This window comes from Paramisgurnus dabryanus, chromosome 21 (genome assembly GCF_030506205.2).
Source record: "Paramisgurnus dabryanus chromosome 21, PD_genome_1.1, whole genome shotgun sequence".
Taxonomy (NCBI): Eukaryota; Metazoa; Chordata; class Actinopteri; order Cypriniformes; family Cobitidae; genus Paramisgurnus; species Paramisgurnus dabryanus.
In genome coordinates, this window is record NC_133357.1 from 21,716,454 (window position 1) to 21,742,732 (window position 26,279).

The window sequence follows — 26,279 nt, forward strand, 5'->3', positions numbered from 1 at the left end:
ATTGTTTCTGACCATGTCCATCTCTTTATGACCACCATGTACCCATCCTCTGATGACTACTTCCAGCAGGATAATGCACCATGTCACAAAGCTTGAATCATTTCAAATTGGTTTCTTGAACATGAAAATGAGTTCACTGTACTAAAATGGCCCCCACAGTCACCAGATCTCAACCCAATAGAGCATCTTTGGGATGTGGTGGAACGGGAACTTCGTGCCCTGGAAGTGCATCCCACAAATCTCCATCAACTGCAAGATGCTATCCTATCAATATGGGCCAACATTTCAAAAGAATGCTTTCAGCACCTTGTTGAATTAATGCCAAATAGAATTAAAGCAGTTCTGAAGGCGAAAGGGGGTCAAACACAATATTAGTATGGTGTTCCTAATAATCCTTTAGGTGAGTGTATGTGTGTATATATATATCTTCTGCCTGGTTCTCGTCACGCCTTTGCCTGACCTCTTATATTTCTAATTCCGATACTGACCTTTGCCTGGCTTATTTGTCTAATAAATTGTTGCATTTGGATCTGCCACTGCCTTCTCACTCATAACATTTTTGGTTATACTGTAGAATGGTTATATGCTTATGGTTAATAATTTTGCACAGTAATATGACAATAAATGTGACACACCCAGATTTTCAGATGCTCACCCAGTGTCTTTTTTCAAGCTACCCTACATGGTGCCACCACAGTGACAACTTTTGTACTTTCTTTTATCTTTGTTTCTGAGAGTGTATTGTACTTTGAACTTGCTGTACAACTCTAAACTAATAAACGCTCATTTCCTATTACAGTATTTATGTTAGCAGGTTTCTTAATAGGCTACTGTATTCTTAATTACATGTGATGAGAACTGCCACCTGTTCTGGGTGTTTCTTTGCCTGAGGGAAAAGTGGTTAGATGATGGATTTATGGAAGTAGGTGATGATTATGTTAGGAAATGCAGGGGCAAGTTGTCACACAAGTGCTATATGTCAGTCATTTTTATGTTTTAGGTACAATGTGTAAAATAGTTTCTGTTAAAAAATGTTAAATTGTTTTTAATCGTAGAATATAATTAGAAAACATTCACTTTTGTGGGTGTTTTAACTGGACAGTACTGAAAAACGTTAACTGCATGTGCCCCCGCAGAATAATTTAAAATCGTTATAATTTTTTTAATAAACCTATTATATGAATGTTCCCGTTAATAGTGACAACGAATCCCTATGTTTAATCTCTCGTGTAAAATAGACACCATGCACTTTAAGATGACATTTAACGAGTTTACTGAGGTGTACATAAACTCGATAGATCACTTTGAGTGACAGCCAGTCTGTGTACGGGGTGCACGCGCTCAGTGCGTCAGTGGGAGGGCGGAATGCGCGAAAAGTTTGTGGTGATCCCCGCGTCTTGTTGTCATCTTGTTCATCTCTCCCCTTTGATTTTGACGAGAGCCCGCTGGATCTTTACTCAGGTAAGACACTTTAATTTTTAAATGAACACTAAAATAATGATTTATCATATGTATCATTTGTTGTTCGGAAGTGAAAGTGCGTCACACAGGGACACATGGGTTTAAGAAACTGGTGGTGTTTATCGCGATTCCAGTTATTTGATTTCTTTTTTACATTCATTTTAATAATAGTACTATACAGTCTAAAAATATAGGCTATATAAAGATATGAAAAGAATCAAAAAGTAAATCCAAGTTATCTTTATTTAACATATCTGGTGCCAATTAACATTATCTGTTGATGCTTCTTTTCGTATCAACTAAATAACTGTGTTTATTCGTGTCAGTATATTGTTAATTTGTGCTAATAAATCTTATTAGCATTTTAAAAGCAGAAAAGCTATTTCGTAACTACATTTTAAATTATTAAAGCCCAAAATAAAGATAATCGACCATATCATTTTGCATAATATATGACAACAAACATGCTAAATTCAACTTTATACTTTGTTTAACTTGTACCTTTAACAGCAATGCTAGCAAATAATTGGATTTGACATTAATTCACATGTTAAGGCATGCTGGCTGAGCAAAGCAATGGATGTATTGTAAAAGTTTGGGCTCCTCTCAGACACAGAAGAAAGAGGAGGTCGTGTAGGGCAGAGGTTAGGGTTTGTCCTCTGAAGCCTGTCTATTCAGGCTGCTGCAGCTTTTCACAGAGAAATAGGTCGAACCTCTTTCATTATGACCCAACTTGACTAGGAGCGGGTAATTGGCAAATCCGGAGATACTCAAACACCCTGCTGGGACGCTAATATCAGAGTCAGAGCCTTTACACGAATAACACAAACATGCTGAAGTACACAAACTGTGTGAGGCGCGCACACACAGATGTGAGTCTTTATTTCTATGCAGCAGTGCACAGATGGCTATTTTGCTTGCTTTTGTTGATATGCTTTCAGTCTAACATCTATTATAAAACTGACAGCAAGTGACAAAGTGAGAGCAATAGGGAGATGGCAGATCCTATCCTTATCTCAGTGGTAGTTTTTGATCAGAATTCAGTCCGTGATTCTGACTTAGGAACGTTTCAAAATAACAAGAAACCTCTGAGCTGCCCTCACTATGATGCGGTTTGCAAAAGCTTTTAAAGAAACTGCTAGCCTGACAATGAGACATTAGCTTCATGTTAATCCAAACCCCAGCGACTTCATACAAACCTAAACTTAAGTGATTATTCACTGAAAATCTGTGCATAGGAATTTAAGTTCATCTTGCTGTGATCCAGTTGAACTCACACAAAGCGTACAGCTTCAAAAGACTTGGAGTTTAGTAGAGTTTAGTCACGTGGGTGTTTTTATGATCATTTTATCTTGCAAGACTCCCATTCATTGTAACTGCATGGAAAAGAGCATGCAAATTCTTTAGTATTTTTCCTTTTGTGTTTTGTAAAAGAAAGTCACGCAGGTTTGGCACTTCGTGGCCATGCAGAAAATAATGTCAGAATTTTCATTTTATTTAGTGATCTAAATCAGATGCCTCTTAGATTGGTCGTGTATTATCTCTGTTATTATGTCCTGAAGCCCAGGTCTGCTCTGTACTGGATCCCTGTACACATAAGGACTAAATAAACCCGTAATCCAATTTATCAACATCTATCTCTATTCGGCCTGCCCACCACCAGATTTTCTCTAAATTGATGTCTGTTTTTGGATTATTGTGCCGTCTCAGGGATAAACTCCTTTGTGTGGTTCCTGCTGTGGGGATAATGGATTGCGGGTGATTTTCTTAAAGTCAGTGGACAGTGGAGGCTTTGCTGGTCTCAGTAAGAACAGAATTAATCCCATGAGGCACTGGGGCTGAGTGCCCAATTAATGTCCATTTAACACAGCTATAGTCTCCAAAGCTCCAGCTGTTTGTTATGGACTACTAGTCTTTGGAAACTGACTAATGTACTTTTCTTAATCTTTTAAAATCAATGTCGTAACACTTTTTCTTTCTGTTACGTTACATTTAATTACTGTGTAATAACGGTAAATTATGCAGAATTATATGCAACTAAAGCACTGAGTATAGTCAAATTGTTTATGTGTACGCGAATGTATGCGCACATTCGAACCCGCAGCCTTGCAAAGCATAGTTTAGTTGACTCGTACAGACGTTCGACAGGTTTGTGTATTGCAACAAAAGGCAGTGCATCTAGTGGGCTAAATACTACATTCTCCTGTATGTGCATGTGCGACCTAACTGTACGTACACACCACCACAGACTTGAGCTTCCAAATTTGCCGGAAATCATTTACAATGGAAGCTGCAAGGAGCATCAAATACATCGGCATTGCGTTTGGGCGTTTTGACCGACCAGAGCGTCATTCAGAAAGTTGAAAGAAGCTCAACTTTATGGTAATGAGCTATGACGCGGTTCAGCGGCAAGCAGCGGCAAAAACGCCAGCAAACAATCGGAATATAGCCGAGAAGTTCTTCGCTGGCTGATTCTGGAGAAACATACGATGTAAACTTTCAGTCCTACCAAAACATTAGTTCTGAGAAAACAGACTTCAGAGCGGCCAAAGCGTCAATAAGCTTAATTGAAATTTGGCTCCCCTTATAATGTCATATAGGCGCTCTTATTATAATAATATCGCCCCTTAATCTGTACTTTCCAAACACGGCTCTGCCATTTAGTGCAGAGAAAAAGAGAGAAAGAAAAATAATTGACAGCACAACTGAGTTTCAATTTCATCAAACCACCGTCATTGTGATCAGTGTCTGCAATTTCATCAACTCATTTGCATTTTAAAGGACACACCCAAAACGGCACATTTTTGCTCACACCTACAAAGTGGCAATTTTAACATGCTACAATAAATTAACTGTGGGGTATTTTGAGCTAAAACTTTACATATGTACTCTGGGGACACCAAAGATTTATTTTACATCTTGAAAAAGTCTTGTGACATGGCCCCTTTAAAATTAAGGGCCCTATTTTAACGATCTAAGCGCATTGTCTAAAGCGCACAGCGCAACATCTAAATGGGCGTGTCCGAATCCACTTTTGCTAATATAACGACGGGAAAAATGGTTTTTGCGCCAAGCGCATGGTCGAAAAGGGTAGGTCCTATTGTAATGGGAGTATTTTGGGCGTAACGTGCAGTAAACCAATGAGAGTCACAGCTCTCATCCCCTTTAAAAGCAAGTTGCGCTGGCGCTATGTCTAATCCCTATTTAGATGACGGACTTTGTAAACTGAAAAACTAAGCGGAGGAAGAAGATCCCCAGTTTAAGATTAATGTTAAATAATTATGTTGTTTTTCCACTTGTATTGAAATTGTTATTTTTTTATTAAAACCTTTAAAACCCGTTTTCTTTTAGTCATGGAAGTAAAAAGCAGGCTTGTAATTGCTTTAAATGTATGGCTATCCAATATCATCAAAACATAATTTACAAGTATGTAAGATAAGGTTTGTACTCTAAAAATACTTTATTTGTAACAAACAGGAGATAAAGAATTTACAAACGGCTCTTCTCACGTTTCAGCACTTTGGACAGCGGTTTTTTAGCAAAGAGTTTTTTTAAGCGTGACTTAAAAATGTTTCTCATCTCACCATATCCACAGGTACAGAGTCATCATATACAATAAATCCGTGAGGTAGCATAAAAAAAAACATTTAAAAACAGACGCATTTGTTCAAAGCAAAGCATTTATTTACTTGCCAGGCTGCAGGTGAAGCAGCTCTTTGTGCCTTCTAACGTCTCATAATCTGTCCTCATTTATGTCCAAGAGACTCAATAATAATCTTTTACATTCAATCCTTTAATCTTTCATATTTAAAAGCATTTTTGTGCTGCTGCGCATTCATGTACCTTGTGATAAGCAAACCCGCGTTGTCCTCCCGTGTATAGGCGCATTTTACTAATGCGCTCTTTAAATAACATAAAACACATTGCGCCATTGACTTTAGACTTTAGACCAGGTTTTTGTTGGTCAATGGCGTAGTCTATTTTAGTTGCCTCAAAATAGCAACGCGCCAACAATGCGCCTGAACACACCTCGTTTTCAGACCACAACGCCCATGGGCGCAAAAGGGGGCGCAAATGCATTTGCTATTTAAACAACGCGGCGCTAAACGTGAAAATTAGGGTGGAAACTAGCGAAAGACACTTGCGTCGCGCATTGCGCTGCATTGCGCAGGGTGTAAGATAGAGCCCTAAGTGTAACCTGAAATTGTATTTTTTAACTTGTAACGTTTGAAGGCAAACTGAACTTTTCATTCAATCATTCATTCATTCATTCATTCTAATGGAAGACTCACTGCTACAATGGTTAAGTTTACTTAGTGGTTTTAAGTTTGTTACTGTGCAGTTGTTAGACAGTTCTGGGTGATTGACAAGAGCATTGCTGAGTGTTGCTAAGGTATTATGGGTCATTGCTAGGTGGTTGGTTACTGGCTTAAGAGCCTACACAAGTCTCTTTGAAATTCTGGCAGAGTTTAAGAGGTTAATATGTGTGTAGTGATTATTATATAGTCATATTTTCGAAAAAGTCTTTGAAAAGTCTCAGAAGACAAGCGTGTTTCAGTACCCAAGAGCCCAGCAGTGTTATGGGAACTTTATAGTTTTCCAGTTTGTGGATTTCCCTAAAAAGAGACTGAATGTGGCTACAGTACGAGCACATTTATGTGCCCACCAAGGGTAATAATATTACAGCCATTAGTACTTTAGGTGTTCTTTAACTGCATACAAAACAAAGTAGCATTATATGTGAACTGATCTCCAAGTATTAAGTATTTACTTAGAATTTATATCTAGATCCTACACAAAATCCTCCTTTGTGAATTAACATTTATTAATTTTACTGCCAATTAAATGGCAACTATGGGAGAATTTGTTCCTTTTTAGTGAGCTCCACTAACATTACATAGCCCCAGAGGTTTAAAGTAAAAGTAAAAAGGAATTTTTACTCACTACTCAAGTATCTGTACTTTATCAGAGTGTTTTTTCTTTGGCAAACTTTTACTTTACTACATTCCGATGCATAATATTGTAGGGGAGAACCAGGGCGAAAGTAACGCATGACGAAAGTAAAGAAGCGATTACTGTTGCATTATTTTTAAAAATTATATTATTCTAATTTGATTTAATTTAATTTTCATAGTGTTCATACTGTTGAATTTTTTTTATTCTCAACAATACATTTTTAAGCTTTTGAATCATTTGATGAAACTGCAAAAAATTATTAAATTACATTTTCACTTTAAATTTCAAAGATAAACAACAAAATATGTTTGCAGTTACATAAAAACAAGGCCATAGTCATGTATATTTCACTAAAAACAAGTGTAACACAAAAATCTATCTTGTTCTGTTGTGTTACTTTTGACCCACCTTTGTGTTACTTTCGTCCCAGCTGACAGGGTCAAAAGTAACAATTGCCCTATGGCACCGAACACGCAGTTTAGCGCTGCGCAGTTCCGCGTCGAGTCGTGTCTAGGACAACTCGGAAGTATCCTACCCTGGAAGTGCACATTAAATAGCGCGAGCTTAGTCAGATAGTGTCTACTTTAAAATGCAAGATATACATTAGCAGCCAATGTTAATCATTAATGATTTGGGACAAATATGATGTTATTTAATGTTAAACTGTGTGAGTGGCGCTCTGTGGTGCGAGAGGGATTTGAGCAACTTCCTGAGTCGTAGCTGGGCGCCACGGACAGGCGCCATCTGTCGGCCCCGGTGTACGAACACTCATAGAAAACAATGCGTTTGATTATTTTCAGAATGGCGCGGCGCTGCGTGGCGCTGAGCTGCGCGTACGGTGTACGACCCTTTTTAGCCACGCCCCCTCCACTCACTTTGCTACAAAACAATAACTAGTACTGTAGCTACTTCAATGTATTTAGACAAATTAAAGCTTATGAAAGGTCCCCAGTTGTACAATTCAAAAAAACTTCCTTTGGGCTGAATGTTTTGTGGTCACCCACATCAACAGACTCTTACCTTGTTGATATTCAGTATCAAAGTATTTCCTCTTGCTAGTATTACAAAGTTAGGAAAACTTTTTTTCAGGATTGTGTTACAGACATGCTGCATTTCAGGTGTGGTCTATAGTGATGACAGTATCTCGCTGCAGGTGTCACAGTCAGTGATCTGTGTCCTCTGAGGTCAGTTAGAAAACCCTTACCTGCAGAACAGTCTTAAGTAAAAACAAAGAGATTCATTACATGATAATTTTCGTTCTTTGAAGCAGATAAATCATTAATGTTTTGGTTGACGTAGTGATTTGGCCTGGTGTGCATGCATTAAAGCTGATTATAGGAAGTTGCAGGCTGTAACTTACTTATACTCTTAAAACAATTTACATTTCCTGTGATATCCAACTCAACAGGTCAACTTAAAAATCATTGAACAGTTTTGAACAGTGGTTGTTTATATACTTGCTCAGTCACAAATATTTACGTGTGGATGCTCTGCTTAATGTCAAAACAAACTGGACCACCACTGGACATTTTTAAAACCAGTTTCTGGCTCGGATCTGAAAGCACATAACTTCTTCCACTAGAAAACTTTATCCATCTTGCATAGGTTCCAGCACATATCCAGCATTTCATTTCTAGTGTACCGACGCAATATTTGGCTATAAAACTGCTTGCCATAAGTGTTACACTGAGTTCCTGTCTCCCAAATAGGCAGAAACGAGGGTCATGACTTCTCCTGCTGGTCGTAGATAATAAAATTACCATCTCACATGCTTACCACCGCTTTCCATGGCACTTCTGAAAGAGGAAACAATATTCTATAATGATGCCACCCACTGAGTAAGATCTGGCTCGCAAAAACACACAAATACACACACTTGCATACAACAGACACCCACTCGTGCCGTCCTGTACTCTCTTTGCTGTCCACTCGGAAAACTTCCCCTCTATTGAAAGGCACAATGGCTCACATTCCTCAAAGTGCGTGTGGACATGGTTTGCTGGCACTTGTAATGTTCTTCATTCCAATTCAGCTTGTCCCAGCCAGCTCAACAGGATGCTAACCGCTTGTCCAGATATAGAATAACCTCTTCACGCCCGCTTTCATCGCATGCACAAAATAACACCTTCTTCCCTGATCACCACATACCCTGTTGATAGCTTAAATACGTTTTCTATTTGTCAAACTCCTGTTTTCGTGATTCTTGTGGTATGATTAAAGAGAGGATAATTTAATGTAATAGTCCCTTTTTGGTTCAAAGACTGTGGATTTAAATACCAGTTATCTTAAATGGGTCAAACGGGAACAACAAAAGATTACTCATCACAAAAAAGGAAGTACTTAGAGCTTGGCTGCTACTGTAAGACATTTTTAAATGTTAGGTGTAACATGGTTTAAATGAAACCAAGAAGAGTCTTATAGTGATGTTGTAGTGGGAAAGAAGCAAAGTTAGGCATAAATTTGTGACTAAATATATTTTAACACTCTTGAGTCTTTTATGGATTTTAAGTCTGTTCCCTAAATCTTAAGATTCGTATGCTAATGATGCCCCTATCTTGGAGTCTCTCTTCTCAATCTTGTTCACACAAGCACTTCCAAAATGTGCGTCACTAACAGCACTTCAACACCTGTATTCTCTTGCATGTATAAGGGGGTGTGCACACCAAAGCTTTTAAACCGGCTGAAAGCGCCAGGCGGACTCTGAATGCCAGCTTTTATTCAGCCAACTGCCAGCCTTTTCAGGTGAGCGCTTTGGTTGCTAAGATACTTCTGCTTTGTTTATCAGTCGTTAAACAATGCGCTGGTTGGTTGTTGTGAAATTTGTCCTGCCCCTCCTCTACTGTGATTGGACAGCCGTGTGAGAACTCACACTGAAGAGCTAAGCTTTTCACCCAAAGTTGAATATTTTTCACCTTTCGGCTTTTAGCCCCCTCCACCCACTCGGACAACAATCAACATTCGGTAACAGGCGCTATGGCAGCTGTCACAGTAGGAGACATTTCACAGGAGGCAATTGATGATTTTTGGATACAGAAAGACTATATATCATCTCGAAGTCACCAAAATGGAATTAACTATGAATTGGAGGGTTATATTAATAATTTTATCGTTGAGAACATCGATGAAAAGCTTCAGCTCCACTCAAAAATGTACAGGTCACAGTGTTAATGCGATAAACTGCATCTCGTTGCCATCATGATCAAATTAAATATGTACAGGTCTAAGTTGCATATGTTTCCAGGACAAGCCTTTTTTACCATCTTTACCAAGAGTACCTCTCCGTTAATTTGGTGCTACAGTATTAACATGAATCATTTAGCACAACATTGCTATTACAAAAAATATTTGTTATCTTGGTTATTTACAGATACGTTAATGAAGCTAAGTTTAAAAGTTTTGGTGTGCACAACCAAAACCAATAGTTCGGAAAAAAATGATATTAAACCCATGATTTACTCACCCCAAAAGCCGTCCGAGATGCGTATGTCCATAATTTTTCAGACAATGACATTTTCAGTTATTTTAGAAAATGTTTTAGATCTTTCAGTTAATCAAATGTAAAGTTATGGGGTCCACGACCTTCAAGTCCAAAAAATGTGCATCCATCCTTCACAAAATAAATCCAAACGGCTCCACGATGATAAACAAAGGTCTTCTGAGGGTAATCCGTGCAGTTTTGTTGTAGAAATATCCACATTTAAAGCTTTATAAACGAAAATAACTCGCATCCGGTAATGCCGCCATCTTAGTCGCGTCCGCATTCAAGATGAGAGCTTACGCAGCGTACGGAGGTTCCTCTGCTGCTGCTCTGTGCCCCCGCCCTCCGAATTTGTCATACGTCACTAAGAAAAGTGCTTACACTACGCTAATACTCTCTCCTGAATACAGAGGAGTCTAAGATGGCGGCGTTACCGGAAGGTAGTTATTTTCGTTTATAAAGTTTTAAATATAGATATTTCTACAACAGTGCCGCGCCGATTACCCTCAGAAGACCTTTATTAGATCCCGTTTGGATTTTTTTTGTGAAGGATGGATGCACATTTTTTGGACCCCGTAACTTCACATTTAATTAACTGAAAGATCTAAAACATTTTCAAAAATAATTGAAAATGTCATCTTCTGAAAAATTATGGACATATGCATCTCGGACGGCTTCGGGGTGAGTAAATCATGGGTTTAATATAATTTTTGGCCAAACTATCCCTTTAAGGGGTTCTGTAGAAACATGGCGGGGCAAAATGGCGACTTCCATGTGAGGAGACCCGCGGTGTATGTAGATAAAAACGTCTCGTTCTAAGGTAATAAAAACAATACAGTTCATTATGTAAGGTCTTTATACACAACTAATATTACAATTACGTATATTATATTGCATTTTTGTCAAGATATCCTTACTAAGATATCCTAACTAAAAAATACACAGTGCACCTTTAATTTAATATTTGGCATGACCTTACTAAATCAGTATTAAAGATATCAAAGTTTTTATTTTCACAGAATGTTCTTTACATTATGTTGGATGATATTATCATGTATAAAACTAAAAATGACTTTAGCTGGATTTTCCACATACTGGGTCACATATATTGTCATTTTCATCTGCTCTCTTCCAAGTAAGGGATAATGTAGAGGCAGCCGGTAGTTATCGGGAAATAAGCCCCGACAGTGTGATCAGGACCCGACGCGAAGCATGTTTTTTCCGTACATGTTAAAATTAATGTCAAAATGTTCCATTCTTAATTGTGGTTGTCCAGTGTTTGTCACAAGATGGCGCCAAACATTAATGTTCTTTATTGGCGCGGAGCGATTTTAATAGTACAAGTAGTACCGGCTATGCGTTATTACTTTGGAGCGGTTATTATTTGAAAAGAACAAACCTGCAAATGTCTCAACTGACCAATCAAAATCAAGCATTCCAGAGAGCCGTGTAATAAAGTGTTTTAAATAACGCTTAAGACTTGAGAGGTCACACAAAACAGTGATTTATCTAGGTTATTATTTTGAATCAGTAAAATTTTGATTCAATTCATTCACCAATATGAATACACAATGCAAGGTTGAATTATAGGCATCTTACAAATGCAGGGAATTTATAGACTTGTGTGTAGACACAGGTGCGTGTACCGATGTGCAGAGACAGCTGCGCATATATTGTCCCAACCATCGGAAATAGTGGAACAATACAGTTAAGAGCTTACATTATATTTGAGAAATAGGCACACTTAAGTACTATAGTTGATATACTTTCTCTTTTCCACAAAGCAACAAACTAATGTGCAGAAAGCCAGAAACGAAAGAATAAAAGCTGGACTTAACATAGCTTTGTGCCTTTTTAAAATCATGAATGAACACTTTCATCTTTTTAAAAAAGAAATTCAACCTAATACAATGAAAAAATTCCTAAACGAATTCAATGAATGAATTTAATTGGTAACACTTTACAATACGATTATATTTGTTAACAATTAGTTAATGCATTAGTAAACATGAACTAACAATGAACAATACTTCAACTGCCTTTACTAATCTTAGCTCATGTAAATTTCAGCATTTAATACATCTTATACATTTATCAAATCAAAAGTTGTAACATAAGTTAATGCACAATGAACTAACTTAAACAATTGTATTGGTTTCAACTAACATTAACAAACATTACTAAATGATGAACAGTGTTACCATTTTATTTAATATCTTTTTATTTAGTATGTAATTAGAATTTCATTGTAAGCTTAATAAGCTTGTACGTTTCTATAAAACTTCTTTTTGAATCATATCGGGGCACAGCACTAATATCAACAACTTTACACCACAACTGCGAATTTCTTCATGCAGAGTCCATGCCTCTTTAAAGATTAAGCGTCCTCTTTAGGTGAAGTGTGTTTGGATGTACGGTTGCCGGGCTGGGTGCCTCAACAATCCCAGAGTTCCTCAACAAGCTGTTACATGTGGCAGAAATGATAACGCTGCTGTAGAGCCTCAGGGATTCTGACAGCTCCGCACTCTCATTCTCTCCCACAGACCCGCATTCACGCAACAGCACACACATGCAGGCGCAAACACCCTTGCATATACAATGCATGCAGATGCAGCTTTGCAAACACAGTCAGGTTATAAAGTGTTTTGAGAAATGACTTTCATTTTTACACGTAACGCATATTCTTCTATTGTCTGAAAGGAGGTACAACCCCTCTGTTATTAAAAGACAAGTTATTATGTTTTAAAACGAAAGGAAGATTGCAGGTATAGTAATGCAAACTAGTTGTTTAGTGGTGCGTGCCTACAGAATTCACGAGAAGTTCTTGCCGGTTGGCAATGCATTGCCTTGCAGTTTTTCTGAATGGATACTTACTTACAAAGAGCCCAAACCAAGTCTCTATGATTTTTTTGTCCCTAAAACGTGAACCTGGTCCTTGCTGCAATGCAAGTAACTGCACTCTAGTCAAACAATGCAGGGCAAGTTATTTATGAAAGTTTAATTTGTAGTATTCAGAGTTCCCTTTCAATACGGTTCACTTCGCATTGCGTCAGTTTGCTGACGCTATGGGGGAAACTCCTGTTTACTCCGTGATTGAAGCCTATTGGTTAACGTCTGTAGAAAATACAGACCAATGACGTTTGAGCCCGCGCGGGGGCGTGGCACACGTCCCTATATAAGCCGGTGAAATACGTCAAGAGCTCATTACTTTTCTCCTTCAGCGCGAACCTTCTCGCTGCTCCGAAGAAGAAGCCCTTACTCGCCGTCGATCCAAGCACTGCAGCGGACTACAACACACCAGCGTGTTCCCCTGCCGCTTTCCGGTGAGCCTACAAAGAGTATCTAAAAGAGCAGAAGCGCGTTGAGATAATGTCGCTTCGGCATTGCGGCTCCTGCCGAGCCCCTTTGCCCGTGGAGGATTTCCACAAAGAGTGCGTCATCTGTCTGGGTCCTGCCCACGCCGAGGCCGTACTCACCGAGGCGGGCTGCGCCCACTGCGAGCTCCTTCCTATCGCGGTGCTGCGCTCCCGCCTCGAGATCTTTAAACGGAAGGCTTCCCGTGCTCTCCCGCCTAAACAGCAGCGGAGCCGTGAAGCTGGAAGACGCCCTGAGACCGAGTCCACGCCGGCTCATCCCCCGCGTGCTCTGTCTCCCCGCCGTCATCCTGTCACCTTCGCCCGTGAGGACTTACGCCCCCTGCCGAGTGCTAGCGGCATGGTTTCCTTTGGGTCCGGTGACAACTTGGAGATGATGTCATCCTCTGAGGAGTTGGAGGATTGGGCGGCTTCGGATGACGACGCCCACGCAGCCGCCGCTGATGAACCTACCGAGTCGCGTCCTCACGACTCTGAGCTCATCCGCATCTTGACGCAAGCTACGGCGGAGCTCAATATCAAGTGGTCGCCGCCGTCAGAGCCTCAACTCAGCCGGTTGGACGAGTGGTTTCTGCAGCCCGGGCGCCGTCAATCATCCCGCCAACGGCAGGCGCCGTTTTTCCCTGAGGTTCACCAGGAGCTCACCAAATCCTGGCGTGCTCCCCACTCCACCCGAGCTCAGAGCGCCGTCTCCCACGTCCTCTCCGTAGTGGACGGCGCCGACGAACACGGCTACTCTAAGATGCCGCCGCTCGAGGAAACTGTCGCCGCCCATCTCTGCCCGTCTTCAGCCGGCGGATGGAGGGCTAAGTTGAACCATCCGTCGAAGCCCTGTCGCCTGACATCGACCCTGGCGTCGAAATCCTACGCCGCCGACGGACACGCTGCATCCGCTCTCCATACGATGGCGGTACTGCAGGTATACCAGGCAAAACTCCTCCGTGACATGGACGAGACAGGTCCGGACCCGTCGACCTTTCAAAACCTGCGCAGCGCGACTGATCTGGCCCTTCGCGCCACTAAAGTCGCCACTCAGGCTGTAGGAAGAGCCATGGCCAGCCTGGTTGTTCTGGAGAGACATCTGTGGCTGAACTTGACGGAAATCAAGGACACGGACCGGGTTGCCCTTCTTGACTCGCCCGTGTCACCGTCGGGGCTCTTCGGCTCCGCTGTGGAGGGGTTCACCCAGCGCTTCACTGAGGCACAGAAATCGTCGCAGGCTATGCGGCATTTTCTACCGAAACGATCTGCCTCAGCGTCTGAGACCGGCCGCCCAAAACCGCCGCCAGCTCAACGCCCTAAGCCAACACCAGCTCAGCCCCAGCCGAGAGCTGAACCGGAGGTCAAGCGCCAGCGTCCTGCACGACCGGCTGGCCCGCCTCGACGCCGCGGTCCCCGTCCTAGGATTACGCTGGACCCGACGCCGGCACCGCCTCCCTGAAGAGAGTCTGAGGAGGAAAAGAGGCTCTGGTCCCGCTTCGGCCGGCCCGCCCTCGAAAGTTCTGCGTGTTTCAGTCCCCTCGGGCGCTGGACACACCCTCGCTGTAACAGCGAAACACAAATTTTTACCTTTTCACAAAAAGAGCAAATTTCCTCCTCTGTACACACAAACACACACACACGGCTTAACGTCCATAAGCATATCGACGCTCGCCGTCAAATTTCACGTTTGGCAATCCACCCCCGGTATGCCGGGCTGGATTCTAAACGTAATCCAACACGGTTATTCACTTCAATTCGCCCGGAGACCACCCCGGTTTCGCGGCGTTCTCTACACCACTGTCCCAGACGATCGTATACAGATCCTCAGGGAAGAGGTGCGTTCTTTATTACTAAAAGACGCGATAGAGACGGTCCCGGCGGATCAAAGCGAATCAGGCTTTTACAGTCGTTATTTTCTCGTTCCAAAGAAAGACGGCGGCCTCAGACCGATATTGGATCTACGCGTTTTGAATCGCGCTCTTGCCAAACGGCCGTTCAAAATGCTTACAGCCAGACGAATCATGGCGTTAATTCGACCGGGCGATTGGTTCATATCAGTGGATCTGAAAGACGCTTACTTTCACATTCCGATAGCGCCACGTCACAGGCCGTTCCTAAGATTCGCGCTCGACGGGACAGCATACCAGTACAAAGTTCTGCCCTTCGGATTATCTCTGGCACCACGCACGTTTACCAAATGTGCGGATGCGGCTCTCGCCCCTCTCAGACAGAGCGGCATCCGCATATTGAATTACCTCGACGATTGGCTTATTCTGGCACAGTCAGAGAGGGAAATTACTGCGCACAAGACCGTTGTACTCCAGCATTTGGAGAATTTGGGGTTCAAAATCAACCTCCAGAAGAGTTTGCTCACCCCCACGCAGCGAATCACGTTCTTAGGCACGACGCTCGACTCATTAAAGATGCGGGCATGGCTTACACAGGAACGCGCGCTCACGGTCAGACGCGAGGCGGCATCGTTCAAAGCGGGTTCACATCTCCCTCTCAAACGATTCCAGAAAATGCTGGGTCTGATGGCAGCAGCATCCCCACTAATACCGTTGGGAATGCTGTTCATGAGGCCGCTTCAGTTTTGGTTGAAAGCGAAAGTTCCGCCCCGTGCTTGGTTGTCGGGCCGCTTATTAATCAAAATCACGTACAGCTGCGTGAAAGCGCTTTCGATATGGACATCCCCTCACCTTTTCCTCTCGGGCACGGAGCTCGGCTCCGTGAGCAGGAGGAAAGTGGTGACTACGGATGCGTCTGCGACGGGTTGGGGCGCTCACTGCGACGGCGAGCTCGCCTTCGGTGCGTGGAACAACCAGTTGTCTCAGCTACATATCAACCACCTCGAGATGTGGGCGGTTATCTTAGCGCTACGACACTTTCGACCGAAACTCCAACATCAACACGTTCTAGTGCGGTCGGACAGTATGACGGTGGTTTCGTTCATAAACCACCAAGGAGGGCTGAGATCTCGCTCCCTATCCAGGCTGGCGAAACGGCTTTTATTATGGGCTCACGCGAACGTACGTTCGTTAAAAGCGACTCACGTACCGGGTGTAGCCAATACGGGTGCAGACATTCTCTCGCGCAATGGTCCGCCGCCGGGAGAATGGAGACTGCATCCTCAGACGGTCGAGAGAATATGGACCGTCTTCGGCCGGGCGGAGATCGATCTGTTTGCATCAGACGAGAACGCGCATTGCCCGATCTTCTTCTCGAGACATCACGATGCCCTGTCGCAAGCATGGCCGGCGTGTCTTCTGTATGCTTTTCCTCCGGTGGCTCTGTTACCACAGGTCCTTCAGAGGATAAGAGAGACGAAATGCGCGATAATTCTGGTCGCTCCGTTTTGGCACAATCAACCGTGGCTCCCCGACCTATGGCAGCTGAAAACATCAGCACCATGGCCAGTACCGCTGAGGAAAGACCTCCTATCTCAGGCGAGAGGGACGATATGGCATCCACAGCCGGAGCTATGGAATCTACACGTTTGGTCTCTGAACGGCAACCATCACGCCTTTCAGGACGAGTGTTAAATACTCTAACTGAAGCTAGGGCCCCATCTACCAGGCGCCTTTACGCTCAAAAGTGGTCTATTTTTTCTGATTGGTGCACGACGAAAGACTTAAACCCTAACACCTGTGAAGTGGAGCATATTCTCTCCTTTCTGCAGGAAATGCTGGACAGCGGTCGCGCGCCCTCGACGCTTAAAGTGTATGTGGCGGCGATAACGGCGAATCACGCCCTTATCGCCGGTCGCACCGTGGGAAAACATGATCTAATCATTAAATTCCTCAGAGGCGCTCGCAGACTACACCCACCGCGACCTAACACGGTCCCGTCTTGGGATCTGTCCACGGTCCTGAAAGCGCTGCGCGGTCCCCCTTTCGAGCCCCTCGAGCAGGCTGACCTGCGCGCTCTCTCGTTTAAAACCGCTCTCCTCCTGGCGTTGGCATCGGTTAAACGAGTAGGCGATTTACACGCGTTTTCAATTGACCCGTCGTGTCTGGAATTCGGTCCTAACGATAGCAAAGTGATCCTTAGACCGAGAGCGGGATACATTCCTAAAGTTTTGACCACGCCATTTAGAGTTCAGGTGGTTTCACTTCTCGCCCTTCCGACGGCGGACGGCGAACAAACCCCGAACACGCTCTGCCCCGTCAGAGCGTTAAGAATATACACGGACCGTTCTGCCTCATACCGCAAGTCAGATCAGCTGTTCGTAAGCTTCGCACAACATTCCTTAGGTATGCCGCTCACTAAACAGAGGCTATCTAAATGGATCGTCGAAGCCATTGCTTTGGCTTACGCCTCCCTGAATGAACATTGTCCAGTTGGTTTAAAAGCTCACTCCACGAGGGGTATGGCTTCATCTTGGGCTTGGTCTACGGGGATTTCTATCGTTGACATTTGTAACGCGGCCGGCTGGTCCTCGCCGTCTACGTTTGTCAGATTTTATAGCCTGGATGTCCCTGCCTTACAAGCACAGGTCTTATCGGATTAATGATTCACGCGATTGCGTTTCTGTATGCCTTCACGGTGCGTTGCTAGCTCACCGTCATGGCTACCTATTAATAAATCATGCACAGCTCGCGGCGCGCTCAGGGAACTCGCCGTCTCGTGCTCTATTGTTTATGCATCATGGTGCGTTTAGAAACTTCACTGTATGTGTATTACTGTCTCATATATGGTGCTTACACTTGCGCTCGCTAGAGCTATGTATATGCTGGGTTAGGGCCACATGCAGTGTCTCTCCGGTAAGGGCACCTCAGTCCGTTGTGTATGCACGGCGGGATGGGATTACGTTCCCCCATAGCGTCAGCAAACTGACGCAATGCGAAGTGAACCGTATTGAAAGGGAACGCTTAGGTTACTCACGTAACCCCGGTTCCCTGAAATAACGGGAACGAAGCATTGCGTCGCTGGCCGTGCTACAAACGTCTACGCAGCGAGTGTTATTCGGCTGCGCGCTTCAGTCGAATAATAATGAGCTCTTGACGTATTTCACCGGCTTATATAGGGACGTGTGCCACGCCCCCGCGCGGGCTCAAACGTCATTGGTCTGTATTTTCTACAGACGTTAACCAATAGGCTTCAATCACGGAGTAAACAGGAGTTTCCCCCATAGCGTCAGCAAACTGACGCAATGCTTCGTTCCCGTTATTTCAGGGAACCGGGGTTACGTGAGTAACCTAAGCGTTTGTTACCCAAAGTGCAATAGCAATGCGTATTAAACTTAAACCTGTATTGCATGCATCTATGCCATTAACAATAGGGCTTTGTTTTAAGTTATTATTTAAAATTTATACCTGCATCGTCTTCTCTTTATACCTTGGTCACAAACTTCAGCATCTCTCTCTCTCTGTTTCTTTCAGTCTGACCTGACTTATTACAGTCTTGCTGTTAATAGGGTCTTTCAGTAAACCACCCAGACTTGAACAAACAAACTCATTCATGCCTTTCCAAAACCCGAATGTGGCTGGTCCCCAACACTTTTTCAAGGAGTTCCCATGTCTTGCATGGTGTAATTCCTCAGATAGACAGCCATTAGTGATGGCGGCCTTTAAGCTAACAGTAGGCAAACGGGCGCCTAAAGACACTTGGCAAAGACAAGCAAAAGTACGTTCATTCTAGACTTTTTTCTACAAGATTATAGCTGTTTTTGTGTAAATACCGTCTATCACTAAGAAAATATGCTATTTTTACTTAAATTATGCGTAAATTAGGGATGCTCGATCTCATGAACCGATCTTCTGTTTACGTTTGTCATCATAGGGCTCCTGAATGTGACCGCAATTAGAGACCATTTTTCCGCATTTTTATAACCCGTTATGTGTATTTTCCTACCCAGTCTCATGTAGATGCGTATAAATAGCACGAAGTGTGAAAATCGTTCAATACATACGCCAAATTCCAATTTGGTGTGCATATGATATCCTTCCTATTCACTTAAACTCAGTTTTTTTACACCATTTTTGCTTGGGTTTAGGGTTAGATTTCAGATTTGCTTAAGGAGGTTATTTAATATACAGGTTTCTCCATGTTTTTGTCTATTTTTAAGCCATGGTCGCTTGGAGTTGGGGTTAGAATTGGGGTTTGGGTAAGGATTAAGGGTGTCACGATTTCGATTTTAAATCGAAATCGATCGAAATTAAGTCACAGCTTCGAACTTCGAATTAAAAAATGGGATCGTCGATGCTGCCACGCCCCCATGTCACGTCCGGTCGGCTTGCCAAGCGAGGGAAAAAAACTCTCAGAGATGCCTTTAAAAACATCTGTCCAGCGGAACGCGATCATATTTAAAACACGAGGGATGCTACAACTCATTGAAATGCATATCATAAACAGGATTAGTACCTTGTGATCTGACTTTGGACAGAGCGCAGCTCTCTGCACGTGAGCGAGAGTGAGAGAGGCGCAAAGATGCAGCGGGTTATATTTTAAACAAAAGAGATAGTTTGCCTCAGCTCGCATGAAACGTATTAAACTGAACAAATACATAAGGATTACTACTTTAGTTTATGTTTAGACTTCGGACAGATGCGAGAGCGCATGCACGTGCACGTGAGACAGAGAGAAGCGCAGCTGCTTATGATGCTGGATATATTTCAGATGCTACGAGTCCAAGACACGCGCATTAAGTCCATGTGCATTAAGTCCATGTGCGTGCAAGAAGGAATTCTCTCTATAAGCTCTCGCGTTAAGTGAAGCCCACAAACCCCCATGCGAGTTGTGCAATGTGCATGTTAATGTTAAACTATAATAATAATATTAAATAATGGCATATCATTTTTGTCTTCAAAAAATATATATATGTAAAAATCGAGAATCGGATCGAATCGTGACCTTAGAATCGAAAATGTAATCGAATCGAGGATTTAGAGAATCGTGACACCCCTAGTAAGGATGCCATTTTTATATAACAAAAACTTGTTCTAACCCTAAACCCAAGCGAAAATTGTAAAAAAAGCAAAAAATGTAGAAAGCAATAAATAAAACGACAAAAAAAAGATGTGAATGGGAAGGACTGGCGTATCATTTGCATGCTAAATTGGAATTTGGCATATGTATTGCATGATTTTCACACTTCGTGCTATTTATACGCAACTCCATGAGACTGGGTTGGTATTTTCTATGAGGACGGGCTTTGGTCCTAACAGCATGACTCGTCTTCACATCCCTATCAAACAGCGTATACAACACATATCTATCGGAGACAATTGCATCCTCATGCCAAAAGTTTATATTTGCATGTGTTTTAAAGTTTTGACAGTTTAATCCTTTAAAGACTTTGGTTAAATGAACCCTAAAACTGTTTATATTTGACCCAATAATGGGTTTATACAACCTAACATAAAAAATAACCCAGCATTTTTTTATAATTTATATTTTAATGCACTTTGTAGTTCATGAATCTAATCTACATAGTCATTAAAGTCATTTAACTAATTTTTCTAAGTGTTAAGAAAATTTAATTGAGATCCAGTGGTTTCCTCTTTATTTGCTGCCCGGCTCTGTCATAACATGCTGTGAAGATAATCATTGGAAAATGTTTGGGATGAATCAACAACAATATGCTTAGAAGACAGCGCTCTGCCCTGACCTGTTAAGATATCTAGATTTGCATAGCAGATGGTCTTAGTTTTAGTCAGAACAAGTGCTTTGAGTTCAACCGTCCTTTAGTTTTTTAATATGCCAAATCTTATCTAAAACCTAGCAGTTAAAGCACATGAGCACTTATGACTAGATAACATCTATTTATTCCTAGACCTTTTCTTGATGTGTATATTCTTATCACCTGTTTTTCTATCTACCTGATTCTGAGGAAAATCTTATTGCTCAATCTCAGTCATGTTCTGAAAACAGAAAGTACAGATTTAAAGACCTATCAAACGAAGAAGTAAGAGCTCTTATAATGAGTCAAGTTTCGCAGCCTTGAGCCAGGTACCACATAGTGTTAATTTTGTCACCTATTTTTAATTTAGTCTTAGTCTTGTGCCAAATGTCCTTGTTAGTTTTAGTTTTAGTCGACTAAAAGTCTCATCATTTTAGTCTTGTTTTAGTCAAAAGACAAGTCAAGGTATCTTAGTCAAGTTTTAGTCAACTAAAAGTCTCATCATTTTAGTCTAGTTTTAGTCAAAAGACAACTCAAGGTATCTTAGTCAAGTTTTAGTCAACTAAAAGTCTCGTCAGTTTAGTCTTGTTTTAGTCAAAAGAAAACTCAATATATCTTAGTCAAGTTTTAGCTAAAACATTTTTGCCTTTTTTAAATAAATTATTTCTGATAACCATTTTAGTTAAATAGTGTTTCACACATCTCAGATATTGGTTAAAAGTCATAATCACCTGACAAAATACACTTGTTGAATGATTTTTGTTGAATGCAACTTGTTAAACGTGTCTGTTTTTTTATTTAAGAAACACATTTATTTAAGAAAATCGTTCGTGTTTGCTATCTATGGGTGTTGTGTTCTTCCTCGATGTAGTTTCGTGTTGCAGCCACAGGGTCGCAGGAACAGGATTATGAAACCTGTACTAACTTGAGCAACAGCGCAAACTCATTCAGTGTATTTTAAAGACGTAACGTAACGTAACGTAACGTAATCTCTAGTAGAGACGATTGTAGACGAAAATGAAAATAGATTTTGTCATAGTTTTTATTTTATGCAAAACATTTTAGTCTCGTCTTTTTTCGTCAACAATTATGCATGTTAATTTAGTTTTAGTCAGCTTTTTGGACATCTGTGCAGTCTCGTCATCTTCTCGTCTTAGTCATGGAAAAATGGTCATTGGAGAACATATTTAGTCTTGTCTCGTCTGACAAAATTAAAACTAGTACCACAATCCATGTCTGTTATTAGTCAACACCAATTCAGGGCCGGAAGTGGATTAAATCTGAATGAAGTGATATGATTTTGAAAAACAGAAATGTAAATAAAAGTGTGTTAGATTAAGAAAAAAAATGCACTTTAATTTTTACGTATAGATGGTTTCTTCAGATGCACGTGCGGTGACGCAATTACGCGTCTGATGGGACCTTTACTTCCGGGAGGTTTGGCAGGTGTTACCTTAGTGTAGTTTCTGTTATGCTTTAGCTATGATTTGAACTAAGGTAATCTAAATGTAGTTTATTTTGCTTGTTATCAGAAATAAACTACTCTAAAAGTAGTTATTATTTATTCTTAGCGGAGTTTACCGGAAGTTATGTGTGTTCCAGGAAAGCTGTTTGTTTATGTTGTTACTGCTGAAACCGTCTATAATAAACTTGCACTCACAAGTCATTTTTAAGTTTATATTTTATTTTGACTAGTTGAAATAAATTAATCTAATTCAACTTTATTTTATAAGTTGAAGCGAACATTAAACACAAGTGACTGATTGTCTAGCTGTTTACACTGTTGTTGTCTTTACCATATGGGACTTGACATCGTCACAATGCCCTTGCTGCTAGTGCCTTCATCAAAAATGCTGCATTCCTTCTTCTGTGCACCGCATTCATTGCAATTACAAGCTGCACTTCTAATAAATTAATAACTTGCCCAATCGTGACTACAGGCATTGCAGTCTTAATTTTCCACGCATACATTTTGTTTTGTTTACTGTTGGTTACTAGGTTACCAATACCACTGTCATTTACTCGAACAACTTGATGGAAGCGCACCTAATTCGCATTTTTTTTTGTGAATTTTGAAAAGATTTGCTTCATGTTGGAGGAAACTCAGCTAATGACGAATCAGAACTGCTTGCTTCCTGTACAGTTTGCGGCTATATGCGATCGTGAAAGTAAACTCAAGTAAATACCTGCTTCCTGATTCACATACACCATAGTTACCCATCCAAATCTGTGAGATAATGCATAAGCATGTAAATATAGCTTTCCTCCCCAAGTCAAGATAGCCTGACGGGCAGGGTGGAGATGTATTTTGGTAGCCCGACTGCAAGGCACAATAGTCCCGTGACGTCGTGCTCATGATTTGCGAGCCTTGCAGCCATTTGGTTAAATTAAATTAGAAAAAGTTTATATTTAACCCAACAATGGGTCGAAACAACCCAGTATACAATTACAACCCAACTTTTTATCCGAAGAGAGTACATAACAAATTTGCTAGTAATATTATGTGATGTTTATTTAAAGTTTGTATTAATCAGCATACTGTATCTGGCCCATTATTATCAATTAAATTAGCTATCGTGCAGTTTTTCACATTGCTGTTTGTTATTCTTTTAAATCAACAAGAAGCTGCTTGTGCTAAAACGACAGCGATCTTAATGTGTACAGTGATTTACGGCTGCCTAAGAATTATATTTGAAAGTTGGCCAGATCAGATAAAAAAAGTTAAAACTAAATTGATTTCAGCTATGTAGTGTAAACATAGCCTCGGGCAAGACTACTGATTCCTGAAATCTTAAGTTTTTCTATTTACACCAACCCAAACACAATCTCTAAATATTGATCAATTACACTTTGCAATAAAAAATATTTGATATAAACCTTTGAGACATCAAAAACAAGACTGTGTTTTGCTGTACCGCAGTGTGTTATGTGATATTTTACATTTATATTTACACATTTGGCAAACACATTTATCCAATGCTACTTACAGTGCATTCATGCTATACATTTTTATCAATATGTGTGTTCGAACCCATGACCTTTTGGCAACATAATGCTGTACCACTGAGCTATACAGAAGCATTTTCTATGGGTCTTTGTTTCTGTACTATTTAAGATAAGGCAGTGGCATAAATTCACCAGCTGTGTATTATCAAAATGATTCATGGCGACCAGGGAAAGGAGTGCTGATGGGCCAGGATGTTTTCTGAATGGAATGGAGATAAATAGGAAGTTCTCACTCACTTGTCCCAGATACTTAAAAACTTTTACAGCATTGCTGTGAGGGATAGATTAAGAGCTTGTTTCCTCCATACTTAATGACTGCAAAATGATAGGAATGAATGTTTAATGCATTTATACAGAATTATGCACTTAGCATAGAAATTGCTGTGTTGACAAATTGTATGTGTATGGAAAGGTGTGCTGCAGCAGATCTGGACAGGTAGAGGAGTACTCTGATGCATAAATAAACCATGAACTAATACAGTTTAGTAACACGACATCTTTTTACTACAATAATGAATAACAGAATGATTTGCAACCAAGTTTCATTTAAATAGCATGAGATTATGTTTAAAGTGTTGCTTTAAAGGGCCATTATGCCCATTTTTACAAGATGTAATATAAGTCTCAGGTGTGTCTAGAATGTGTCTGTGAAGTTTCAGCCCAAAATACCCCACAGATCATTTGTTATAGCGTGTCCAAACTTCCCCTATTTTGGCGGGAGCAAAAAAAGTGCTGTTTTCATGTTTCATGTACCTTTAACCCTCTGGGTCTGGGGGTGTTTTGGGGGCCCTGAGATGTTTTGACATGCTCTGACATTTGACCTTTGAGTTGCTTAAATAATGGCAAATATCACATAACACCGTATTCAGCACACGCTCTGGTACAATAATATGTGAGTAACATGTACATGTTTGTATTTTTAAGTAAATGATGCTTATGCATGGTTAGTAAAAATATATATCATTTTAGAAGTTGCTGAAACAAGGCCAATGCACACATACTAAACATTTGTTCACAAACAAAAATGTACTTGAAATAACTAGACTAGACTTGACTTGACACAGAAAACAATACAAAGTTGCAAAATCACAAACTCACACAAAGTCATTCAAAACAAACCGGCACAAGAAAGCAAAAACAAGGGCATTAACTCTTTCCCTGCCAGTGTCTTAAAAGAAAAGTTGCCAGTCAGTGCCAGCATTTTTTATGTTTTTTAGTTTAATGCCTTACAGAAATGTTCTTCTTTAAATATATAAACATACAATAAAGCTTTCAAACTAAAAAAAAATTTCATCCTACCTTTATCTTTTATTTTATCACTTCTGAAATATGGGTAGTTTCTTTGAAAATACCAAATTTTGAGCAAAAAGTTGAGATAATTGCATATTTCTAAAGGAATTTTGTTAAGAGATCAGATTCAGAGCAATTATCAAAACATACACAAAGTATTTACTGTTTTTGGATCAGTGGAAGCTTTTTTGTTTTATAAGTTTGGTAAGACTGCCACCTAGTGTATAATAGACAAGTGTGGGTAATGAAACAATGACAAGATAATTAATGAGACAAGGGGGCGGGGTCTGAGAAAAGACAAAAGAGCACATGGCCTAATGAAAACAAACTGGTTTAATGAGGATTAAAAAATGAGGAGTGGTTGGATTTTTCTCATTGTAGAGTTGTTGTGTTCACACAGTGCCAACACATATTTATCTCCAATACCTTGTAAAATTAGATTTGCATAATATGGGCCCTTTAATCTCTCTCTCTCTCTCTCTCTCTCTCTCTCTCTCTCTCTCTCTCTCTCTCTCTCTCTCTCCCTCTCTCTCTCTCTCTCTCTTCAGGATTTCCCTGTTTCCTGTCACTTGTAACTTGTTCAGTGATATAAAACCAAATAGTAATAACTATGATATACTGATGCAAATATGCTAAATTTCATTTAAATCACTCCTTGGAGGGGACAAATGTACCCAAATCCAACAATGTTCCTTCAGTGCACCACTGTACGGTATGATTGATTATCCGTTACACTGAAAGCAGCAGATTCAGGTCATATGAACTTCAAGGGGTTGCTGTTGTTTGGTATCATTAAATTGTGCTATCGGCCATGAAAACTACATATTGATGCAACTGAGATTTCTGAAATGTGAGAATGATGTTACAGTATTTACCTATATTAATATAAACACACTAAAAACACTATACACTAAAAAACATCAATAAGTCAGCATAACAGCGGATTTTACATTACTTTAACTCACCAAAATCTTTTTTTTTTACTTACAGCAACTCATTGAGCAGGATTACAAATAATAAATTGAAACGAATTGTACAACCAAGGTCTTCACAAAGCCGGGTCGGATTCCAGTTTATTTACTTTGGATCCTGGGTTTGTTTAACATTGTGT

The 26,279-nt window shown here is 40.9% G+C and overlaps 1 protein-coding gene across 1 annotated transcript in view; it reads left to right on the forward strand.

Moving 5' to 3' along the window:
- The first annotated feature begins 1,354 nt into the window (after positions 1–1,354).
- chl1a (cell adhesion molecule L1-like a) overlaps positions 1,355–26,279 on the forward strand; it is a 90,983-nt gene continuing 66,058 nt past the window's right edge. The window contains exon 1 of the mRNA XM_065286250.2: positions 1,355–1,461. The gene's annotated coding sequence lies outside the window, so the exon portion shown is untranslated. The remainder of the gene's footprint in view (positions 1,462–26,279) is intronic.